Below are 26,006 nucleotides of genomic sequence, written 5' to 3' on the forward strand. Positions count from 1 at the left end.
AAGACCCACGGGAGCACCGGAGTACTCGAGTTACCTTACCCACAGAAGCCGGGTTCATAGGTGCCTTTTGGTGTCAGATTTCGTTGTCGATTCCTATGGAGAGCTGCAAAGATATGCTGCAGGCGACCAAAGGAAAAGTGTCCTGGTGGATCCAAGTGTGGAACGGAGATCTGAAGAACCTGAAAGCAGAGTGGACAGAGTCTGGGTCACTTGCCAGTGATCAGGGTGGCAATAGGAAAATGCCAACCGATGTCAGGTGATTTCAGCTGAAAGAGGTGAAGCTTGACTCTTCAGCCACGAGGACCAGGAGGTGTCAATGACGACCAGGAGCTGGATTACGAGCTGCCCACAAAGGATGTTGAGTGCTGCAGTGCCAGAATCCAGATTGGATCCAACAAGCCTTGGAAACAGCAACCCACACAAGATAACAAGATTGGCTTTGGTTCAGACCAGCAAGGTCTGGGGGACTCCTCCTTTGGAGAGGAGTGAGAGCACATCAGGTGCAACTAGGAAAGCTCAAGAAACAAAACATTGTCCTTTGTGGGGAGCCACTAGCAAATGGACTAGAGATCGCAAAGGAGCCTCAAGCGGAAATGCACAAAGCGGGCCCACAGAACACTTGTGTAGTGTAGGCCTCTGAGCTTCAGTGCAAAAGGTGCTCTAGGAAGGGGCTTCAAATACCACAATGCACAACTTTGGGAAACTTCAGAAAGTAGGTGCAGTTGCAAAAATTCATGATGTCCAGGAGTTCCGGTCCCACGTCTCTCGTGTCAGCTACGGGTCCCAGCTTTGCTGTGCACTTGTGTCAGCTTCAGCGATGTCTGGAAGTCCATGTCCTGTGTTGCAGATTCTTTAGGATCCGGCGGGAGCCTCAAAAATGCAGACTGGCAAAGATGATTCTTGGTGCCTGTTTGAACAGGGAGGTCACTCCTTGATCTCAAGGGAGATTCTTCCATCTTCCAGTCGATATGGAATGTCGAAGGTCCAGGATATATGTTGCAGAGTTTTTTCTAGGGTAATCTAAATTCCTAGCGACTGGGTTCCTATACATATACTAAGTTTAGGGGTTGGCCTAAATCTAGGGTCCCACCTATGGGAGGACCTGGGGTGGGGGTGGTTACACCCCTTCCCCTTTGTCCAGTTTTGCACCAGAGCTGGGGCTGAGTGCCCCAGAAACCGGTTTGAACTGGGATATGCATCGAGCACCTGTGTGCCCCAGGCAGTGTCTGAAAAGCATTCATTGAATGCAACCCACCCTGCCCCAATACACTAAAGCCTGTCTGGGGAGGTGCTAGCACCTCCCAGGACAGGAACCTATTGTCCATGCATCCCCTGCCAGAGTTTCATCCAGTAGCAGGAGGGCAGATTTGTGTCTGTGGCAGCAGCATCCATTTTGTGATGGTGAGACTCTTTTAAACTTTAAGCGGGTATACCAGTATGTAAATGTCTTCTCTCTCCAGAAGGGTGGAATGCTACCACCACCGCCAGAACTGGTGGGGGGTAGTATTCCAAAGTGTTTGACACCTTACACGACATGTTTTGATGAAGAAAAACCAAAGTTAGCATTAACCGCGAGGCTTATAATGCACTTAAGAGTATATGGTATGGCTATATCATAGAACAGCTATAAGGAGATGGTTCAGAAAGCTGCAGAGGGGCTCAGCTCATGCGAGGCCACCCTCTCACACAAGACCAAGCACTCTGCCTTCAGGATTGTCAAGGCCTGCCATAGCAGTGACTTATAGGTTACTATTTGTCTATATGTAAAGGTAGATATAGGTATACTATATCTAAGTAAGGGGTGCTTACACCACCTTCCCCAGGCTGCGAGTACAGACCTGTGGTGCCATTTTGGAAGGCTGTCCAGGGGTGACATAATACATGCTTCAGCCCCTGGTAGGCCTTTGGGGTACCTATGCCTTTAGAACCTAAGACACTATATATAGTGACTCACAAAGATAACCCAGTAACCAATCTGGTATGTACCTAAAGTACATGGTATCAATTTAGAGAGGAAAGCAGATAGGTTGGGCCCTGATTAGCAGGATCCCAGCCAACTAAGTCAAAAACCATCAAAACACCAGGCAAAAAGTAGAATTAGCCATGCAGTAAGTTTCCACCTTCCTACAATGACTATTGCATGTGAATTTTCACTTTTGGAACTAACATAAGTGTGTTAAGAGTGATTTTCCTGCTCGCAATTTGTAAAAATAGTAGCTACTGATTAGTAGCAAAAGTCTGTAAAAATGGCAATTTTGGCCCCTGTGAGACTTTAAAAAGTGGTCTTTCAATATGAGGCACAATCCAATTGACATTTTGAAGCATTTTTCCTACAGTCCAAAAAATCAATTTTCTGTTGAAAAACGATGACCCCAGACGTGTCAAACATTCTCCAGATGGTCAGAAATTGACATTTTTTAATGTTGAAACTTTTGACTGTAAATGACTATTGCATGTGAATTATCACTTTTGGAAATAATATAAGTGTGTTTAGTCATTTTCCTACCCGAAATTGGTCAAAAAAGAAGCTACTGAGTAGGAGCAAAAGTCTATAAAATTGGCAATTTTGAACCCTGTGAGCCTTTAAAAAGTGGTTATTTAACATGAGGCACAATCCAATTGACATTTTGAAACATTTTTTCTACAGTCCCAAAAATTTATTTTCTGATGAAAAACGATGTCCCCGGACCTCTGGAACTTTCTCCAGATAGTCAGAAATGGTCATTTTTTGATGTTTAATCTCTTAACTGTAAATTACTATTGCATGTGAATTATCACTTTTGAAACTAAAATAAGTGTGTTTAGAGTCATTTTCCTACCGGAAATTGGTCGAAATAGAAACTTAGTGTAGGAGGAAAAGACTGTAAAAATTACAAATGTGGTCACTGTGAGACTTTAAAAAGTGGTTATTCAACATGAGGCACAATCTAAATGACATTTTCAACCCTTTTTTCTACAGTCCAAAAAAATCTATTTTCTCATGATAAACGATGATCTCGGATCTGTCGAACTTTCTCCAGATGGTCAGAAATGGTAATTTCTTTATGTTTAATCTTTTAACTGTAAATGACTATTGAATGTGAATCACAGCTTTTGGAACTAAAATAAGTGTGTTTAGAGTAATTTTTCTGCCAGAAATTCGTCAAAATAGAAGCTTCTGAGTAGGAGGAAAAGTCTGTAAACATGGCAATTTTGATCACTGTGAGGCTTTAAAAAGTGGTTAGTCAAAATGAGGCACATTCCATTTGACATTTTGAATCATTTTATCTACAGTTGAAAAAAATCAATTTTTTGATGAAAAACGATGACCCCGGACTTGTCAAACTGTCTCTAGATGGTCAGAAATGGTAATTTTTTAAGGTTTCCTCTTTTGACTGTAAACGACTTTTGCATGTAAAGTATCACTTTTGGAACCAAAATAAGTGTGTTTAGAGTAATTTTTCTGCCAGAAATTGGTCGAAACAGAAGCTTCTGAGAACCAGGAAAAGTCTGTAAAAATTGCAATTTTGGTCACTGTGAGGCTTTAAAAAGTGGTTATTTAACATGAGGCACAATCCATTTGACATTTTGAATCATTTTTTCGAAAGTTGAAAAAAGAAATGTTTTGATGAAAAACTATGACTCCGGACTTGTCGAACTTTCTACAGATGGTCAGAATTAGTCATATTTCAATGTTTAATCTTTGGACTGTAAATGACTATTGCATGTGAATTATTACTTTTGGAACTAAAATAAGTGTGTTTAGAGTCATTTTTCTGCCAGAAATTGGTAAAAATAGATGCTTTTGAGTAGGAGGAAAAAACTGTAAAAATTTAAATTTTGGTCACTGTGGGGCTTTAAAAAGTGGTTATTCAACATGAGGCACAATCCAATTAATATTTTGAATCATTTATTCTACAGGTGGAAAAAATCATTTTTTTGTTGAAAAACGATAACCCCTGACCTGTCGAACTTTCTCCAGATAGTCAGAAATTATAATTTTTTCATGTTTTCTCTTTCGCCTGTAAATGACTATTGAATGTAAAATAAGTGTGTTTAGAGTCATTTTTCTGCCAGAAATTGGTTGAAATAGAAGCTTATGAGTAGGAGGAAAAGTCTCTAAAAATGGCAATTTTGGTCACTGTGGGGCTTTAAAAAATGGTTATTCAACATGAGGCACAATCCTATTGATATTTTGAATACTTTTTCCATGGTTGACAAAAATCAATTTTTTGATTAAAACGATGACCCCGGACCAGTCGAACTTTCTCCAGATGGTCAGAAATTGTCATTTTTTAATGTTTTCTCTTTTGACTGTAAATAACTATTGCCTTTAAATTATCACTTTTGGAACCAAAATAAGTGTGTTTAGAGTAATTTTTCAGCCAGAAATTGGTCAAAATAGAAGCTTCTGAGTCAGAGGAAAAGTCTGTAAAAATTGCAATTTTGGTCACTGTGGTGCTTTAAAAAGGGGTTATTCAACACTAGGCAAAATCCAATTGACATTTTGAATAATTTTTTCAACAGTTGAAATAATCAATTTTTTGATGAAAATCGATGACCCCAGGACCTGACAAACTTTCTCCAGATGGTCAGAAATTATCATTTTTTAATGTTTCTCTTTCGCCTGTAAATGACTATTGAATGTGAATTAGCACTTTTGAAACTAAAATAAGTGTGTTTAGAGTAACTTTTCTGCCAGAAATTGGTTGCAATAGAATCTTCTAAGTAGGAGGAAAAGTCTCTAAAAATGGCAATTTTGGTCACTGTGGGCTTTAAAAAGTGGTTATTCAACATGAGGCCCAATCCAATTGACATTTTGAATCATGTTTTCAACAGTTGAAATCATCAATTTTTTGATGAAAAAAACGATGACCCCGGACCTTTCGAACTTTCTCCAGATGGTCAGAAATTGTCATGTTTTTATATTTTTTCTCTTTTGACTGTAAATTACTATTCAGTGTGAATTATCACTTTTGGAACTAAAAAAACTGTGTTTAGAGTCATTTTTCTGCCAGAAATTGGTCAAAATAGAAGCTTCTGAGTAGGAGGAAAAGTCTGTAAAATTGGCGATTTTGGTCACTGTGAGCCTTTAAAAAGTGGTTATTCATCATGTGTGTGTGTGTGTGGGATACTTGTAAAGCGCACTGTTACTCTACCCGAGTGTCCTGGCGCTGTAGACCGCTGGGGAACCCGTCCTGGTTTTCCCTGTGAGATGGTCCCTTTTCTGGGTATCTCCAGGGTGAAACCAGGCATCCCCGGCGTCTGTGGGGGGCCGTTGTAGAGATGGGGCAAGCTTAATGCCCAGAGTTGCCGAGTGTGTTCCCTGGTTAGAGTAGGCACTGAGGCAAGAATTATCGAGTCCGTTGACCCTGGTCCAAGACCCTGATCATGAGGCACAAACCAATAGACTTTTTGACTCATTTTTTCCACAGTTGAAAAAACAACATTTTTTGATGAAAAACGATGACCCCGGACCTGACAAACTTTCTCCAGATGGTCAGAAATTGTCATTTTTTTTTTTTACTTAAATAACTATTGTATATGAATTATCACTTTTGCAACCAAAATAAGTGAGGTTAGAGTCATTTTTCGTCCAGAATTTGGTCAAAAAGGAAGCTTCTGAGTAGGAGGAAAAGTCTGTAAAAAGGACACTGTGGGGCTATAAAAAGTGTTTATTCAACATGAGGCACAATCCAATTGACATTTTGAATAATTTTTTCTACAGTTGATAAAAATCTATTTTTTTATGAAAAACAATAACCCCGGACCGGTCGAACTTTTTCCAGATGGTCAGAAATAGTCATATTTAATGTTTGCTTTTTTGACTGTAAATGACAATTGCATGTGAATGATCACTTTTGGAGCTAAAATAAGTGTGTTTAGGGTCATTTTTTGGCCAGAAATTGGTAGAAAGAAAAGTCTGTAAAAATGGAAATTTTGGTCACTGTGGGGCTTTAAAAAATGGTTATTCAACATGAGGCACAGTCCAAAAATGGCGGGGAACATGGCGGCACCTAGCTGAGCGGCCGCTGCACTCCGGCTCTCGTAATTACTTTTTGCTCCCTGCTACGCTGGTGATGCCGATATTAGCTGTTACTCTGAGCGTTTCATGAAGTGTTGCGATATGGTCCACTTTGCTGAATTAGTATGATGCAGGCGGTTTAGATTTTTAAAAAAGGATTTTTTTCTCGGTCTGCTGCTGCTCGTTACTTGCCCGTCCCGCTTCCCATTCCACGGCTTGGAGTCTTTGAAATTTGTTTATCCTATTGACCTCTGTTGGCCTCTTTTGCTGACCCCTGCTGATTTGGGGCTGCACTTACTTCTTTTTGGATGTGCCTGTGGGTCGCCGCGGCCCCCCTTTACCTGGCTTGTCGTGGTGGAGTGCAGCAGCACTGGAGCTACGGAGGGGTTGCAGTGTTCAAAGCCTCCTCCTCCGGGGCGTTCAAGGCTGCGGCAGCACTGGTGCTTCTCGGGTCTCTGAGGGTGGAGGCGCCCCAGACGATGTGAAGGAGAACTGTGCCGTCGTTCAAGGGGCCAGCGAGGACACAGGGGAGCCGAGGCAATCCCGGCCCCAAGAAAGGAGGGAGTCTCTCAGGGACACCCCGGCCCGGGCCCAGGTGCCGGTACAGGTGAGATCAGCTACTTTGGAATCGGGAGTCTCGACGAATGGTAGGAAGCACGGAGTGAAGACTCAGAACCCCAGAAGGGATATCAAGTGGGGGAGTCTGCACCCTGCCTGAGTCCAGCAAGCCCTCAAAGAACCAGGGGCCCCTTTCCAGTATTAGTAGAGGTAATACCTCCACTTTTTTGTGTGGGGAAGTTAAGGCGAAACGGGCAAAAACACATAAGCCTACAAAGGCTTCCTCAATTCTCAGCACAAAAGTAACGCCCTCATTAAGGTCATATTTTAAAGTTTTGCCACAAGTCTTGGATTTGGTGAAAGAGGGGGCCTCCTGTAGAGCAGTACCTGGGTGGGTTTCCCCCCCTCCCGGAGCCCCGGATATGAAAGAGCTGGCAGGGCCCTCATTAGCGGCTGAAAACCTCCACCCCAATAGCGAGGTCCCAGATATCATCTCTGGTGAAGTGAGCCATACAGTGGTGACGGCTGAGGAGGCTCCGGGACTAGCGCAGCTAACAGAGGCAATAGCAGCACCTCAGGAGGACACAACTTCAGCGATAGGTAATTTTCAAGGTGTGGCAGGCCCCTCGGTGGCCTCCTTGGAATCCATGCTCACAGCCCTATCTATGGACATTAAAAGGGGGTTTGAAGTCTCCACAGCTAACCAAACTAAAATTAGAAGCTTCTGCGATTCATTGGAGAGTAAAATTGTCATATTGAATGCTAGAACGGTGGTCTTAAAAGATACTGTGGCGGGTCTCTCTGTCCATCTTGGTAAAGCATAATCAGACATTACTAATCTAAAAAAAAAGATCTTGTCCTCTCTGAGAGATTAGAAGTATTGGAAAACAATGCGCAATGAAATAACCTCCGTATTCTCAATGTTCCCGAGGGGAGCGAGGGAACTGACATCAAACAGTACGTGATTACCCTCCTAAAGGAAGCTCTGGAACTTGACCAATCTACAGAAGACCTGGGAACAGATAATCAAAGAATACATAGGGATCCCTTCAGGAGGAATCCCCAGAGATCTAAACCCAGGAAGATCCTGGTTAATTTCCATACCTACTCTCTGAAAGAACAGATTCTCAACCAATCATTAAAAGAGAAGACCCTGAGTGCTAAAGGCTTCCCATTCCAAATAAGATCAGACCTGTCCAGGGCAACACTGGACAGGCAGTGGAAGTTGGGCAGGAGGCTGGAGGCCTTCAGGAAACTGGGGGCGGTTGCACAACTTAAGTTTCCGGCTGCCTTAAAAATAATGCATAATAATAAAATGTACAATGTTAGAACTGTACAGGCAGCCGATGAGCTGTTGCTGGACTTGGGCAGAGAGGAAGGTCCATTGGGATAGATTCTGGTTTAGTTCCTAGCAGCCGCATTACTTTTTCTCTCAGGTAAACTCTGCTTTTGTCCTTCCAGTTTCCTTGGGTGCAATTTAGACTTAGCATAGGGGCATTATCTTAAAAGTCTTTAAATGGCTTTTCCCCCTTCCCTTACCTATGATCAATCTTTAAATAGCTGGGGGTTTAAGAGTAGGTATGAATTTGGATTACAGCAAATGTTGATCTTACATGACCTTTATATGTAGCAAAAGTCAGCATTTCCACTTATGCCTTTTCTGTTTTTTCTTTCTTTTTAGGGAGTAGGGGCTGGGGGAGGTCGTGTTGTGCAACTCTCTGGACATTGTCTGGATAGTTGGGGCAGGGGTCCCCCAGGGGGGAGTTGGGTAGGTTTGGACACAGGGTACAGAGGTGGGTGTTGCAAGGTAAAAAAAAAATCCTCATTCTCTCCGTTAACAATTTTTTCCTTTGAATTAACCTATGTTGTAAACATGGCTGGATCAGATAGGCCTAGGCGGATTCTGTGTCAAAAATGGGTATGATGTAAAGGAGGCTACGCTATCTATGAATAGTGTACAGATCCTCTCCTGGAACGTCAATGGTCTGCACACTAGACCTAGAAGGGACAAGATTTTACAATATTGCCGAGATTCAAGGGGGGGTTCTTGCGCTTCAGGAGACTCATCTATTAGAATCAGAGATGGTCTTACTTGCTCAGAAAAATAAATGGATAGATTTTCAAGTTTCCACAACACAGAAAATGAATATCAGGGGGTTTCGATACTCTTTAAGAGAACAGCAAAGACTCCCCTCATTTCAAAATTAGTGGACCCAGGTGGCAGATGGGTCTCTTTGACTGTTAATATTTAGGGGGCCCAGACTACTATTGTCGGATATTATGGCCCGAATCAAGATGACCGGTCCACCCTCAAATCTATTTTTTCTCATCTATTATCATTTCCAGAACCAACTATCTTGGCGGTGACTTTAATATTGTTTTGGATCCTCATCTTGATAAATCACCTAACAGCCATGCCTCAGTCCCCTCTAAAACTAGGACTTTCTTACTTGATGCCATGAAACAATATGCCTATTCTGATATTTGGAGGCTAAGGTCAGGTCAACGCTCAGGATTTTCGTTCTGCAACTATAAATACCGGCATCAGTCCAGGATTGATTTTATCCTGGTCAGTCAAGCATTGAAAGGTATAGTTAAGAACATCCTATATCTTCCCTCTCATTTATCTGACCATTCTGCAGTATGGCTGGAACTGGAGGGCATAGTCCCTGTCTTTTCTAGATCATGGTCCTTTGATTGCTCATTACTCTTGGAAGATGAGGTGGATTCATCCTTGATTATGGCGACAGAGTGGTTCCTGAAAACAAACATAGATTATGCCTCAATAGGGTGCGTATGAGACCCTTATAAAGCTTTTCTAAGGGGCCAAATTACCAGCAGTGCTGCCTATAGCAAAAAAATATATAGAGAAGAGGTCTTTACTATTGAGGCCGGAATTGAAAGGTTGCAATCTGAATTAGATCAATCCACTAGCACCTCTGTTGTAACCCCTCAGGAGCTACAAAACAAACTGACAAGATTAAAAGCACAGTTGGAAACAGTGTTAAATACACGCTTACTTCACAGGTGGGAGGTGAGTAAAATTGCTCATTTTGAGTATGGTGAAGGCGCAGGCAGGCTCCTCGCCTGGAAAGCTAAGACTCACCAAGTTTGAAATAATATCGGGTCAATCACGCAAGGCAACCTAACATTTACATCTGATGAAGATATTCGGAGGGTCTTCCAGTTGTTTTTACAAGATATCTATAAAGAGGACATATGTATTGAGGCTTCTTGTATTGAGGCATGGCTGAACAAGATCGGGTTGCCTTCCCTAACCATAGAACAACAGCGCCACCTCGATCAAATGATCACGCAGGAAGAGGTTAATGCAGCCATTGTGAGCTGTAAAAAGAGGAAGGCAGCAGGTCCCGACTGCCTCCCCTCGGAAATTTATAGGGTCTTGGGCAAGGAAATTGTTCCTATTTTGACTCTCCTCTTTAATCAGATACTTCAGGAGGGGGTAGCCCCTCCAGCCTCCTGGGATAATGCATCTATAACCCTGATTCTAAAACCCAGCAAAGTTGCATCTAGGTGGGGGTCCTATGGGCCAATATCTATTCTTAATGCTGATTACAAAATCTTCGCCTCTGTTATGGCCCAAAGACTGGGGCTGGTTGTAGGCGATATCTTGCATCAGGATCAGAGGGGCTTTGTTAAGGGTCGACAGCTTTCTGACTTGACGTACGACTTGATCGGAGCTATTGACATTGCATCTACCAAATCTCTTACTCTGGCTGTTCTGACTCTCGACGCCACCAACGCCTTCGACAGGGTTCACTGGTTATACCTGTTGGGGGTCTTGGGTAAGTTTAATATTGGGGAAAAATGTTGTTGAGCTGTGAGGCAGCTATATCAGAATCCCTCCGCATGTCTTTTGGTAAACAGAACTCTTTCAGACCCCTTTAAGATCACAAAAGGTATGCGTCAGAGCTGCCCCTTTCCCCTCTTCTATTCGACTTATATATTGAACCTTTTGCCCAACTGCTGAGGGATGACTTTAACATCAAGCCCTTCAGGTACGGGGAGTGGGAGAGGAAGGTAGCCCTGTATGCACATGACATCTTGGTTTTCTGTTCTGAGTTGCATACAGCTCTCCCCTTGGTCGTCAAACTAGCCCATGACTTTGGAGCGGTCTCTGGGTATGAGATTAACGCTTCCAAAACAGAAACTATGGCCTGGAATATGGGAACGAAACGGATTTTACACCCACGCTTAGTTTGAACCGATTTGAGCCGGTTTGAGCCGGTTTGAGCCAGTTTGAACCGGTGTGAGCCAGTTTGAACCGGTTTGAGCCAGTTTGAACCAGTTTAAACCGGTTTAAACCGGTTTGAGCCAGTTTGAATCGATTCACGGTTTGAACCGGTTTGAGCCGGTTTGAGCTGGTTTGAGCCGGTTTGAATCGGTTTGAAGCGGTTTGTGCCAGTTTGAACTGGATTGAGCCAGTTTGAACCGGTTTGAGCCAGTTTGAACCAGTTTAAACAGGTTTCAGTCAGTTTGAACCAGTTTACGGTTTGATCCAGTATGAACCGGTTTGAGCCAGTTTGAACCAGTTTGAACTGGTTTGAGCCAGTTTGAGCCGGTTTGAGCCAGTTTGAACCGGTTTGAGCCAGTTTGAACCGGTTTGAGCCAGTTTGAGCCGGTTTTAGCCAGTTTGAGCCGGTGTGAGCCAGTTCAGGTCTAGGGCTAGAAATGCTGCCCTTTTTTCTCATTTAGAAATACCCAGCTCACACCATCCACATCCACAAACAGAGCAACACACTCAAACCAAATGTACACCACGCACAACACTATGCACAGATTAATGTACCAGCATGCCCAAAAACCCAACCAAACCACATCTACACACCCTACTATCCCGACTAGCACACTTATCCACCATCACCCAAAAACAGTACACAACTCTATCCTATCCACTAACCAATACACTCATCACTAACACAACGCCAATCAACACCGTACATAACTACATCCCATTCAGACACACTCTCCCTGCTGTAATTATACCTAACGACCACCTTTTATCAATAACAAACATATGATGATCCTTCCATCAGTTGTCCAACAAACACCCTCCTCTCCCTTCTACCATAATAACACTAACACACAACACACACTGGACACCACCATACTTTGTAACTCTTGAAACAAACCAGTCTAAGATAAACACTCTCACGTCTACTTCATTTCCTCCTACACACAACCTACACTCTACTCATAAGTACATCACCACACCCTCAATGTCACAAGCTCCTCTCACAAACCCTGCACAACCAAATCCAGTGCATGAAACCTATACATATATATATATATATATATATATATTACCTACTGGCGGTCGCCAGTAGGTATATATAGTTAGGATTTTTTCTCTATGGGTTTTTTGAAAATTCTATGTCTAATAACTTTGGCGTTTGTGGACGGAATCGGCTGAAATTTTCAGGAAAATGGCACATTTTGTTTCTGAGCAGCCCTTGAAAATTTGGGGGGGGTTCGTCCAGTGGGGGCCGAGAAAAAAGGGGGGTCCCAAAACGTGTTTTTAACATTGAGTTTTCCATAGGGCGGTTGGCCTCACTTTTAGCCCGAACGGCTGAATGGATTTGCACGAAACTTGGCAAAATTGTAGGGACTGGTAGCCCGATGTGCCTTTTGTAGGTCTCAATATATGTGCTCCAGTGGATTTTGAGAAATTAACGTTTAAAAAAAGATATATATCTGTAACAGCGGACCGGTTAGCGCTCTGGTTCGCGGACTTTTCGCGCAACGGAGCTTTGTGAAGCGAAGCTGATTGGTTCTCCGGCGTCTGTCAACATTCCAAACAGTCCGTAGCGGCCGCCATCTTGTCTCTCGGTAGGATCGAGAGACAAGAGGAGGTCAAAACAAAGGGGGAAATAACTATAAGGGGGCATAGTAGATCCTCGCTGACCCCCTAGGTTTGATGTGGAGGTTTTAAAAGGGCCCCGCGGGGCAAAAAAAAATAATAAAAATAATAATTGAACGGCTGAATGGATTTGCACGAAACTTGGCAAAATATTAGGGACTGGTAGCCCGATGTGCCTTTGCTAGGTCTCAATATATGTGCTCCAGTGGATTTTGAGAAATTAACGTTCAAAAAAAGATATATATCTGTAACAGCGCTCCGCTTCGCGTAACGGAGGTTTGCGAAGCTGATTGGTCATTCTGTCACTGGGCTATAGTTGGGCTACATCTGGCTGATATTTGGGCTACATTTGTTTTTTTGTGTGTCTGGCGGCCATCTTTGGGCTACATTGGGCTACATTGGGCTTCATTGGGCTACATTCGGCTAATTAGCAAATAGCTCATCGCAAACTAGGAATGGTAAAGAATCGCTATTTATTCCTTAAAGTTCGCTATTTAGGAAATGCAAATAACTTTTATGATACATATGGCGGTTCATCTCTAACAAGATAAGAAGCATAGGGATAGATTTATGATGACTGGCGCATCACCAGGGATGTGTTAGTCATTCTGTGCCGCTGTTCCGTCACCTATGGTGTGCTGCATTTACAATGCGGCGCATCATGGGGCAAAAACAGCACAGATGCGTGATGTATCTGTGCCGTAAAGGTGGCGCATTGCTGGAGTTGTATCGCAAGTGTGATGAAGCTCCAGCAAGGGTCGGGGGTGCCCCTGTCGCAGGGTTTCTGTTCTCACACAGAACTGTGGACAGAGGATTGGAACCTCGGCGAATTAGGGTGTCCCAAAACTCACGTTAGTAATCAAAAACTATTTAGCAAGCTAGGTACAGTGTCACATTGGATATAACAAACTCTCAATGTTTAGACAATCCAGAATATGAACTTATAGTACCTCAGGATACGTGGAACTCATGAACAGTCGGTCGTTATATATTTCTTAGAAACCAGAACATGGAGTTAAGAAGAACACATGTGTATTTGAAATGTTTATTTACTAATGCCGTCTTCTCAGGCGTAGTACCTTAGATAATAAAAGTACACATATTATCAGTAGCAAAATTACCAGCATAGTTACTAGTACATAAAAAGTGAATGGTGATAGTATGTTAACATGCTGTAAATGAATAAGAGTTAGCAACACTTATAAGCAGCCGCGGGCCGTGGAGGGAGTTACGGTGAGGCAGGGAGGCGGGGAGGGGGAGAAGCAGGGTGGAGAATACAAGTACACATATTATCAGTAGCAAAATTACCAGCATAGTTACTAGTACATAAAAAGCGAATGGTGACAGTATGTTAACATGCTGTAAATGAATAAGAGTTAGCAACACTTATAAGCAGCCGCGGGCCGTGGAGGGAGTTACGGTGGGGCAGGGAGGCGGGGAGGGGGAGGGGCAAGGTAGAGAGGGCTCCACCCTGCTTCTCCCCCTCCCCGCCTCCCTGCCCCATCGTAACTCCCTCCACGGCCCGCGGCTGCTTATATCTCACCCTCCCTAATACACATATTATATTATTTGCTAAGAAGGTCTCTTTGTGTTGGTTTAGGGCGTGTCCATACTTTAGTGTTTTAGATTTGAAGGAATCACATCAGCATACACCAGCTCTCTCTTCATGTGAACCGCATCAACTGTTGTGTATGTGTGTTCGGCAAAGCAATATAAAACCCGCCTCATGCCCAGAATTGGCAGAAGTTGCACTTATGTTATGAGTATGAAGTCGTGGAGATCAGACCTCATAACAATTCTGTATCGTGTTGTTCTTGAAACTTTAGCACTCGCTGTACAGATATAGTTTAACAAGTAAAGCAGATAGTAGACCAATAACATATTATTCTCATGTAAACCACGATGAACTACTAGGTGGAAAGCTAAAGCAACAACTAAGTGTCGTGTGCAGAAGTTGCAAAAAAGGAAAAATGGCGTTTAAACCGGTAATGAGCCCATGCTAACTTAACACGGTGTAAAGATATCCAGGACCTAGATGACACCTCCTCATGATCCGGAAACGAACTGAATAAGATAATAGAAGTGCCATCTCATGAGAGCAGATTGCAAGTTTATATGTGGACGGTCCGCAAGGTAAAGCATTAAAAACTAGGAAAATTCAATGCTAAAGAAAAATAAAACAGCCAAGTACTTTATCGAGTCTTAAGCCAATAGGCAAGGTAAATAATAAAAACTTGACAAATAAGTCAATGAATTGTCAATGAAATGCTAGTACTCAGCATATCAAACATGAAAAAGGTCTATGACATAACTGTGTATGCAAAATAAGCTGCAACAGCCTCCAATAGGAAGTCACCGTCTTCATCCGAAAACAGTTCAGCCATCCAATTTAAAAGCGGAAAAGAACATACGTGCTCTCCCAGCACCGGATCCTCTATCACCATCAGAGGACAGCTCGGTGGGTTTTCAAGAAAGCTGTGTTCCAAGAAAGACTGTGCTGCCGCCAGTAAATTCCAGGGACCAAGTAGTCCATGCATCAATGCCACAGCCATAATCCTTTCGCCAGGACAAATCAACTCGTGAGTAATGATAGGAGTCATCAGCTGATTAAAGTCGACGTCAGGAGAAACCGGTCCGCAGAGACACAAATCAATGGCCCAATCGAAATCACAGGTCAGGCAGTGAAATACAGGCTGGACACAGGTGAAGTAGGAGAACCGAAAAGATAATCCATATGCCGTGCTTAATATCGCCAACGGCATTGTGCCATAATATTCTAGCATGCGATTGCGGAACAGTGTCAGCAGCTGCAGGGTCGGAGGTTGCATAGGAGGGACATCCATATTTAAAAATGTAAAAAAGCACAAGAGCGTCCGCTGGTAATGCAAGTAAAAATGCAATCCACGAACCAGAGTGGAGAAAATGGAATGAAAGGGAGCAGGGATGACTCCAAAGATTTTCTCAAATGAAGTCACGAGACCACTGGTAACAACTTTAAAAAAGTGTGCCAGGGATTTTGTGGAGGATGCGTTAAAGATAGTCGGAAACATGTTGCTGAAATTGAAAGGCAAACCTGTGTACGGGTGTTCGCTATGTGAACTACGAAAGTTTCACGGGCCGAACTCAAGGCCACCTCTCTCTGAGACAAAAGAGCTCTTATTCTTGTCATGCCGTTGAAACGTGTCCCAAGGTTGGTATTTGTGGCCAGATTGAAAACTCCCTATGTTCATGTGTGGGAGGAAATAGAACATTTCTGCAGCAAATAACCCGTTCACTTACTGTTACGATAAAAGGAATACTTTTTAATTAACTCAGAACAATCTTTATTATTGAGCATCAAATAACTACCATTTTCCAACAACTTGAACGTGGGGATGATAGCAGGAACTGGCGTGCCTTGCAACACGCAAGCCATATTTGGTCGGTGTTTGTTGCATGAATCGTGTAACTGTATGTGCCTACACATTAGTGAATGATCTGGCGTCTCAGTGCATTCCTCTCCATTCAGATAAACTTCTTGATCATCTTTGAAACATCTGTATGTGTATGGAAGCGACCAGACCTCATGAACAAAAGCACTACCTAAAGGTTCATAAAGACCTATTGGTATATATTTCATACAATTTGAAAACTTATATAAAGCAAAAGGCAGCGTTATTAAACCGTGGATAAGGCATGTTGCCAAAAAACCCGCAATCCTCTGCTGATGATGTCACTGAGCATGTCATGAATGATGTAATATGTGACATCATCAGTAGTGGATTATGGGTAATAGTATCTCTAGTTTACTCCCCTATAGCTGTCTTTCTTTTAACATAAGTGTGTGTTTCCTTCCCTTATACTTACTGTTTTTGGTTCGCTTCCAGTTCGCGTACCAGCGAGCGAACTAGGAAGCGAACTAAGAGAAATAGAGGTTGGCACAGTTCCAAATATTGTACCAATTTTTTAATAACGGGGAGGTAGTTCTGAAAAGAACTTTTTTTTTATTTTTCTGAACATTTTTTTACTGTTTTTGAATTTTTCGGAACAGTTTTATATTTTTTTGGGTTTTTCTTGGAGGGGGCAATGAAAACGATTCATTGTAAAGGGCTCAACAGGAGCAACAAAACAAAAAAAAGAAGTATTTATTATTTTGGGCGTTTCGGACAAACTTGCATATGATAGTCAATAGCTCTGTTGATCAGAGTGATGCTTCTTTCTCCGTAGGAAATGAATCCATCGCAAAATACGCAGGTGTGTTTTACTTCACCAAATCTCATTTGTATATTTGGCACCATCTCCCTGCCCTCTGGTCCCGTTACTTCCGGTACAACAGATCTTCTGGCCATAATAGGGAGATTATCTAGGTCGTTCCGAAACTGTGCAGCACTGTAGTTGTTAGGATGCCACCTAGTCATATGGCGATGCATTGTGTAGTTTCCGAAACTGTATTTTTTGTCGGTCCCTCTGGACAGTCTATCTTGACATATAAGGCAAGTTACGTATCTTGCATTTACTTTTTTCTGACCTTTGGGAATTTTAAAAAATTGCCAAATGAAGTTTTCTTTCCGGTGAGACGTCTTGGGCTGCTCAGGCAAAAACTGCCTCTCTTCGTGCTCGTCCTCCTGTTCCTCTTCTTCTTCTTCTTGTTGAATTACAACTTGAGCAGGTGGTCCACTCTTCCTTGGATGTGGTGGAGGTGGTGGGGAAGCACCAGCTGAAGCTACTAAAGAAGCCATTGCTCAGTGATCACAAAGGGTCTTTCTCTCACAATGATGAAAGTCAGAGTGAGGAAAGAAGGAGGGATTTTCATCATTTGGGAAAAACAAGAGTTCTCAACCAATCAAAAGTGTTCATTTTAGATTATATGACCTAGTCTTACATCATTAGGAAACCAAAAGTGAAATGAACCAATGAAAAGTGTTATTACCAAGTCACATGACTTGCTGTGTTTACGTTAAGCGCTTTGCAGGGCCTCCCGGTTTGCTTCCAGAAACCTGCGCTTTGGCACTCGCTTCGCGTACCAGTTTGCTAACGTAGCACGTCATATGACGTATCAAGCGACAACGTGGAACGTCATGCGGACGGGAGGCGTCACGATGTTGTTTTCTAACGCGGCACTTGCGGTAAAGAAACGTTTACCGGCTCGCGGTCTATTTCGCGGCATCAAGGTCAGCTAACGGGAAGCTTCCCGATTCGCGAAGCGGGAACGAAGAAAAAAAAATATTTTAAAAAAAAATTATTCATAAACATATAAAATATATTTTTGGATTTAAAGAAGAATACATTTTACAGCTACAGATATTAGCTGTTAAAAAACCAATGAAATTCACAGAAAAAACCATAGGTTATAGACCATATATAGTTAGGAATTAGCATTTACAAAACCTTGAAAATTCACTGAAAAAACCATAGGTTATAGACCATATATAGTTAGGAAATAGCATTTAGAAAACCTTATTTTACTCACACAAAACCATTGAAATTCCATATATAGTTAGTTGCACTAACTATATATCGCGCACCTGCAATCCACTGCTGATGATGTCACATATTACATCATTCATGACATGGTCAGTGACATCACTGATGACATCACTGATGACATCTCAAATGACATCACTGATGACATCACTGATGACAACATCCAGTGACTGTATGCTTCTGTAAAGTTAAAATATGTCTTACATATTGAAGAATGAGTGGATGTATAAGTGTCTGGATGAAGGATTTAGTAGGTGCATGACTGACTGTATAAGTGAGTGATTAAATGTGTCTCACTGAGTGCATGGGTTAGTGACTAAACTGTTTTAAATTGTGAATCATTGTGTCTGTTGTTTTGTAATCTGATGCATGTGTTGATCATTAGCTATATGACTAACTATATGGGTTATTGATTAGTTGCCCAAGTATTTGTATGGGAGACTGAGTGTGTGTGTGGGTGTCTGGGAGGTGTATGACTCTGTGCATAGATGTGTGAGCAGTTGATTCACTAGATGTATGGGTTCAAAAGTGCATGTGGAAACATCTGTATGGGCGGTTGACTGTGTGCATGAGTGTATTGGTGAGTGAATGGATATCTCAGTGCTACATGTCAAAGTAAGTACATATGTAAAACACAGTACATGTGATAGTTGACATATATAAATAACTGTGCATAAGAGCCAGTGAATGTGTGAGTGGCTGTATGGATTATTGTGAACTTGTATCAGGGATTGTATAACAGAGTAAATATGTGTTATTATATGTTCCAATAAGTAAGGTGTGTATAACTATATAGTTGAGGAAATCGAGGTGTGATTGATTCTTTGCAAGACTGACTAGGTGTGTGAGTAACTCCATGGATGAGTGACAGTCTGTGAGTGTCTGTTTACACTGAGTGTATCTAAGGTTATATTAGAGTCTGAAGAGGTTCATTGTATCATCACATGAATGATGTCATCAGTGATGTGATCAGTAATGTCAAATGAGATGTCATCAGTGATGTCATCAGTGATGTCATTTGAGATGTCATCAGTGATGTCATCAGTGATGTCACTGACCATGTCATGAATGATGTAATATGTGACATCATCAGCAGTGGATTGCAGGTGCGCGATATATAGTTAGTGCAACTAACTATATATGGAATTTCAATGGTTTTGTGTGAGTAAAATAAGGTTTTCTAAATGCTATTTCCTAACTATATATGGTCTATAACCTATGGTTTTTTCAGTGAATTTTCAAGGTTTTGTAAATGCTAATTCCTAACTATATATGGTCTATAACCTATGGTTTTTTCTGTGAATATATATATATATATATATATATATCTGCGCAAACTCCAAAAACAGCCACTACTGGTTCCCTTAAACATCGGAACCCTCCGGGCAATAAGGAGACGGACCACAAACTGGATACACAGCTGTTTAATGTGCAGGGGGTTGAAAATAGCGAGGGCAAGACGCGTTTCGGGCTGCCAAAGCCCTTGTTCACATGCATAGATTCAACGTCTTTTTTTCTTTTTTATAATGCAGTGCTAGCCCGCCATTTCTCTTTCAGGTCACATGATCATAGACATAAACAAAATAGTTTGTATAGATTTGATTTACGATGTACTGGCATAATCACAATTTAAAAACAATAAATTATTTTTAACATTGATTAATTACATCCTTATATTTTTATATATACATATGTATTTTACATCAATTAATTATAATTTTTCCTGGATGAATCCATCAAACCCTGGCTGTTATGTAAGATCACGCATGAATATCAAGTCATAATAACCATGTATAATGCCCATTCGATAATGATTTGGGATAAATCCCTGTACAGATTTTAACTAATGCCTGAACAAGCAGTAATAATTACCACATAAGGCTGGACATATGGGATAAATCCCCATGCAAATCTTAACCAAAGGCCTGTGCAAAATATAGCAATTGTGCAAAATTACGCAATTTATGTAAAGTATATAAAACAATGCCAGTTTCTCCTATTCGTAACCATTATCACGGTTTGTAAAGAATATCGCGACCTTTAAATGAAAGATAAACGGGACAAGTGGTAAAAGTGCACAATCTAATATACTATAACATTGAATCACAGTCTGCAAATCATATAGATTGTTAAAGTGCATAAATGCAAAAAATGAAGGAGAATTAAACCAAAAACAAAACAAAGGAGGGATGCAAAATACTGAGAGTGTATGATGATAAAAAGCCTGTGTATATGGTGCCTATATGTATATCAGGACAATGGGGATTTTACATATATCTCCATTTTCTTAGTCCTAATAAAAACCATATAAAAAAGCATATTAATACCAGTGTTAATATATCATCATATTAAAAAAGATATAGAAAAGGACACCACCTATATAAACGAGTGTTAAAAACCAGTTCTCACATCTATGGTACATCAATAAATACCTAAAACCCAGTGAAAAAATATATATATTTTTATATACATATGTACAAGGAAGAAGCAGCGCAATGTATGGAAAAGTGGCTGACAAGGAACTTGACCAGCCACTTTAATTTCATAAATGAACATAGTATTTTGTACAAGATGATACTTGAAAACCAGATGGCCTCCCTAGATCACAGGGAACCTGACGTATCTAGGGGGTACTGAGGCGCTAACAAAAAGCCCAATTTATTTATCACTAAGTGGTGTAGGAGGCAGATTCTAAGATCGAGTGATTATAAAAAGTGACGTAGATCCTCAGTATTATTAAGGCCATTCGGCCATTTGCTGTCGAATTCAAGGATCAAACTCGACTCTAATCGCCTCAACTTAAGCTCCCTGTTGCCACCTCTTCTAGATTTCGGGATAGAGGCTATCACATAATAAGAAAGACAATTAAGATCCCTATCATGTGTGCTTTCAAAATGGCGGGCCACCGGATATGCCTGGTCGCTATGAAGGATAGCTCTGATATGCTGCAATATCCTGACGTGCACCTGCTGTTTTGTGCTGCCTATATAATTTAGGCCGCAGGTGCACGTCAGGACATATACAGCATATTCAGTTTTACAGGTGTGGCTACCCTTAATTGGAATATCAACAGCAGAGAATGGCGTTTTGTAATGGGTCTTGTTAATCCCAAATTTACACGCCCGACAGGAAGTACATTTTCTAAAACCCGCTGCTATTAACCAATTGGGCTTTTGTTGCAATTCAGGGCTACTTTGATCAAGAATTGCACCCATATTTTGTGCCCGTCTAAAAGTGACCAGGGGTTTATCAGGTAGAATACATCCCAAAATGGTATCTGTTTGGATAGTAGGCCAATGTTTGTTTATGATTTGTCTGATTTTATTTTGCTGGCTACTGTAGTCTGTGATGAACCTAGGGCATACTGTGTCATCAGTTTCAATTTCATTAGTAGACATACTATTTTTGTTAACCAGCAAACTTGTTCTAGACAATTTCTCAGCCTTAACTAGGGCCTGGTTAAAAATCTGGTCAGAATAGCCACGCGCCCTCATCCGTACTCTTAATTCTTCAGTACATCCTTTGAAATCCTCAGCAGTACTACAGATTCTTTTTAACCTGAGGATTTCTCCATAAGGTATACTATGGATCGTATGTTTTGGATGTAGGCTTGAGGCGTGAAGCGTGGTATTGCCCGCCGTGGCTTTTCTGTGTAAAGTAGTCTGGATGCGGTCATTGTCATCTACATATATCTTGACATCTAAAAATTCAGCTTGCCTGGCACTAATGTTGGAAGTGAATCTTAGATTAAAGGGATTGTTATTGATCTCAGTTAAGAATAGATGTGCTTCTTCCTCATCCCCTTGCCAAACAATGAATATGTCATCGATATATCTGAGATATTTTACAATTTTCTCTCGCATCCAAGTCTGGTGTAAGACCCTGAGGACCTGCTCCTCCCACCAGCCCACGTGTAAACACGCGTAGCTGGGGGAGAAACAGGCCCCCATGGCCACACCCCTCAATTGTTTCCAGATTTCTTTTCCAAATGTAAAAAAGTTATTATTTAGACACCAATCAATTAAGCTTAATATCACCTTGTTATGTCCATACATTTCAATAGGTCGTTGGCCAAGATAATGAGATATTGCATTGAGGCCATCCGTATGAGAGATACTGGTGTATAATTGCTCAACATCAAGGGTAATGAGCAACATGTCACTCTGCCATTCCAGATCCTCTATTTTCGCCAAAAAGTCAGTAGTATCACGCACAAAACTCGGCAGTTGTTGAACCCAGTCCTGTAAAAAGAAGTCTATATATTGCCCCACATTTTCTCCGCAGCTGTTGATAGCGGAGATAATGGGCCTTCCAGGGATCGGATTTGTTCCTTTGTGGACCTTTGGAATTAGATACAAGGACGGCAGTACGGGATGCTCATTGTACATAAATTTGAATTCATCTGCAGAGATGAGGCCTTCTCTGCGATATTTGAGAAGCAGTTTGTGCAAAATTTCATTGGCTTTCAAGTACTCTTTGTTGTTTGATTTTGTATAACAAACAGGGTCTTGCAATTGCCGTAATATTTATTTGCGGAAGCCGGGGGATCTCTGCTCTATTCTTTGCTCCACCTCAAATTAGAATAATCGCTCGTTATTGACTAAAAATAACGCACTTTTAAAACTTGTAAATATTTTAGCCAGTACTTTATTAAATATTGCCCCTACCTCGGCGCGAGATTTGCGTCGCTCCGAGGCTGTTGACCGATCTGCCCTGCCACAGCGCTGCTGTTATCAGGCGCTCTCACTTCACACGACCCACTTCAGCCGCCATCTTGCTGAGGGTAAGGCTGGCGGTGTAGTTGTTCGACCCTCCCGCCCTCCCAGGATATTTAAGGGAGTGTCCTGCACTGCACCGTGATATTTGCGTATTTTCTCCCCTGAGGCGGAAGCCGGGGGATCTCTGCTCTATTCTTTGCTCCACCTCAAATTAGATTAATCGCTCGTTATTGACTAAAAATAACGCACTTTTAAAACTTGTAAATATTTTAGCCAGTACTTTATTAAATATTTCCCCTACCTCGGCGCGAGATTTGCGTCACTCCGAGGCTGTTGACCGATCTGCCCTGCCACAGCGCTGCTGTTATCAGGCGCTCTCACTTCACCCGACCCACTTCAGCCGCCATCTTGCTGAGGGTAAGGCTGGCGGTGTAGTTGTTCGACCCTCCCACCCTCCTCCAACCTCCCCCCACACATGTATAAAAACACCGGACCTCCCCGTCCGCGCAGCGGGCGGGCGCAGCGGGCGCGCCGGCGGCGCGCCAAAGGCAAGCCCGTCTGCGCCCGTCCGAGCCCGTCCGAGCCAGGACCGGGCCCATGGTCACGACCCCTGTCCCAACACACACCAATAGGCACTTGGTCTATTCCCGTTCCTCCCTGATGGACCGCCGACCGCCCCTGGCTCCAGGCTGTACACTACATGACTTAACCTTAACCCCAGAGGATGCTGTACTGCGTTGCTCACACTGTAACAGCGCGATATTAACACACATCGTCAGAACGCACGCCAAGATACAAACTAAGTGCAGAGATACACCTATTGTCATGGCCCTTATTAACGCGTGCTCACTGTGCAAACATAGTTAGGAAATAGCAGATCTTATAACCGACTTTAACCTGGACCTCCTCTTCATTACGGAGACATGGACTGACAATTCTTCAGAACCGGATCTAGTGATCGCTACACCTAGTGGTTACAAAATCTATAGACAGGACAGAGTCAGGAAAAACGGTGGAGGGCTAGCTATTATAGCCAGGGAAAGGTTCGCTGTGGTAACTTCACACATTCCGGACACTTCATGTGAAGCCTTGCAGTTTGGAATTAAGCTTACTGCTCTCTGCAACTTTAAGGGGGTACTTTTATATCAACCCCCAGGAGTTAAGATAGGCTTCCTAGCTAGCCTAAGTACAATACTGGAATCACTTGCCACCGAGGATTCCTTTACGGTCTTGGGCGACATGAACTTCCACTTAGAAGACAATAACCAGAAAGACACTTCTGCTCTTATCTCAGATATGGAAACATTGGGGCTTAGACAACTGGTCGCTTCGGCCACTCATCTGGCAGGGCACACATTAGACAGCATATTTTCTAATGTTGAGGGTCTACAGGTATCAGACATTCTACCAATGCCATGGACCGATCATTATGCCGTATTCAGTACTATGACAATTAAGGCCCCCTCGAGCAAGAAAGTCACCCCCCCGGTCTTGGCTCTTTTAAAGCCTGGAAGAACATAAACCAGCTAGATTTAAAAACACAGTTGGATAGTACGCGACCGCTGTTTTCCTCCGAACCGATTACGGTAACACAACAATTCCAGGACTGGCTAGGCCATGCCACTAATCTACTGGTTCCTATCACGTCTATATCCAAGAACAGATCTACTCCAACTGCCCCGTGGTATACGGATGAACTAAAAACGCAAAAACAATACAATAGGAACTGCGAAAGGCATTGGAGGAAAACTTATGATATAGCAAGTAGGACACGCTACAAAGAATCATTGGCTGTTTATAAAGCAATGATTGTAAAGGCCAAAAAGTCATTCTACTCAGATCAAATCGAGCAAGCCAAGAACTCTAGCAAACAACTATATGAGATCACCAAAACTTTGTCATGCAACGTTCCCGACCTGATGCCACCCCCATCCCAAGCAATGTGTAATGCGCTGGCCAATTTCTTCTTTGCTAAAGTGGATGATATCTACCAAGCCTTTACCTCTAATTCCACTATAACGAACCCCTCTCCTTCCAACACACATCCAGCAATCACCTTCACTAGCTTCAAATCTCTAACGAATGACCATATGAGAACTATTGTCTCCACAATTAAAACAGGATCAGCATTGGACCCTTGTCCTTTCTCTGTCCTTCCTCCAGTGATGGACTCTATTATTACGGTCATCACACAAGTATGCAATTCCATTCTGAGCTCCGGGACATATCCCAATTCTCTAAAAAATACACTATTGAAACCTCTTCTAAAAAAACCAAGCCTCGACAAAACCGAACTAAAAAACTACAGGCCAATTGCCAGCCTCCCTTTCATAGCTAAAGTGGCTGAAAAAGCCATGAATTCACAACTATCGGAGCACATCGAGAAACACCGATTGCTGGATGATACACAATTCGGATTCCAAAAATATCATGGTACCGAAACCACCTTAATTAAAGCTGCAGACGAAGTGAGAGTAATTCGAGACCAGGGGGGTACAGCAGTTTTGGTATTGCTTGACTTATCAGCGGCCTTCGACACGGTCGACCATAAGATCTTGGTCAACCGTGTCGGAAAGATCGGCGTTTGCCATACTGCAAGAGATCTGCTCGCCTCGTTTCTCATAGACCGAACCCAGGCCGTCACTCTGGGGCCTTACCAATCTGCTAAGCTCTCGTTGCCATGTGGGGTACCTCAAGGCTCATCCCTCAGTCCGACACTATTTAATATCTATGTGTCGGACCTTGCTAATGTCATCAAAGCACATGGGATGAGCCTAACCTCTTATGCGGACGACACGCAATTGGTATTGGCCATTAAAGGTGACGGAGGGGAGGTGGCCCAACGCTTCCAAAACGGAATGCTGGAAATAGGAGAGTGGATGGCAACAAACTGCCTGAAGCTCAATTCTTGAAAAAACCGAGGTAGTTATTTTCGGACCTCTCTTACCAGTTTGGTCATCATCCTGGTGGCCACCCACATTTGGAGCACTCCCAACTCCAGCAGCTAAGGTTAGGAACTTGGGAGTCACCTTTGATGAGGGCCTTAATTTCATGGATCATGCAAACAAAGTGGCGACCACAGCCCACTATAAATTATGCATGATTAGAAAAATCAGTCCGTTCCTGCCACCAGCAGCCACCAAAACTCTGGTTAGTTCCTTGGTCCTATCGTCCCTTGACTACTGCAATGGCCTATTTTTAAACACTCAGGTCAGGGTCACAAGGAAGTTGCAGTCGATACAAAATGCTGCAGCACGTCTGATTTCTGGAACCCCTACATTCGCGGCCATATCAGAAACTATTAAACAACTCCACTGGCTGACGATCCAGAACAGCATCAAGTTTAAATCACTATGTATAGTGTACAAAGCCCTAAATAATC

This window comes from Lissotriton helveticus, chromosome 11 (assembly GCF_964261635.1).
Source record: "Lissotriton helveticus chromosome 11, aLisHel1.1, whole genome shotgun sequence".
In the NCBI taxonomy this organism is placed as follows: domain Eukaryota; kingdom Metazoa; phylum Chordata; class Amphibia; order Caudata; family Salamandridae; genus Lissotriton; species Lissotriton helveticus.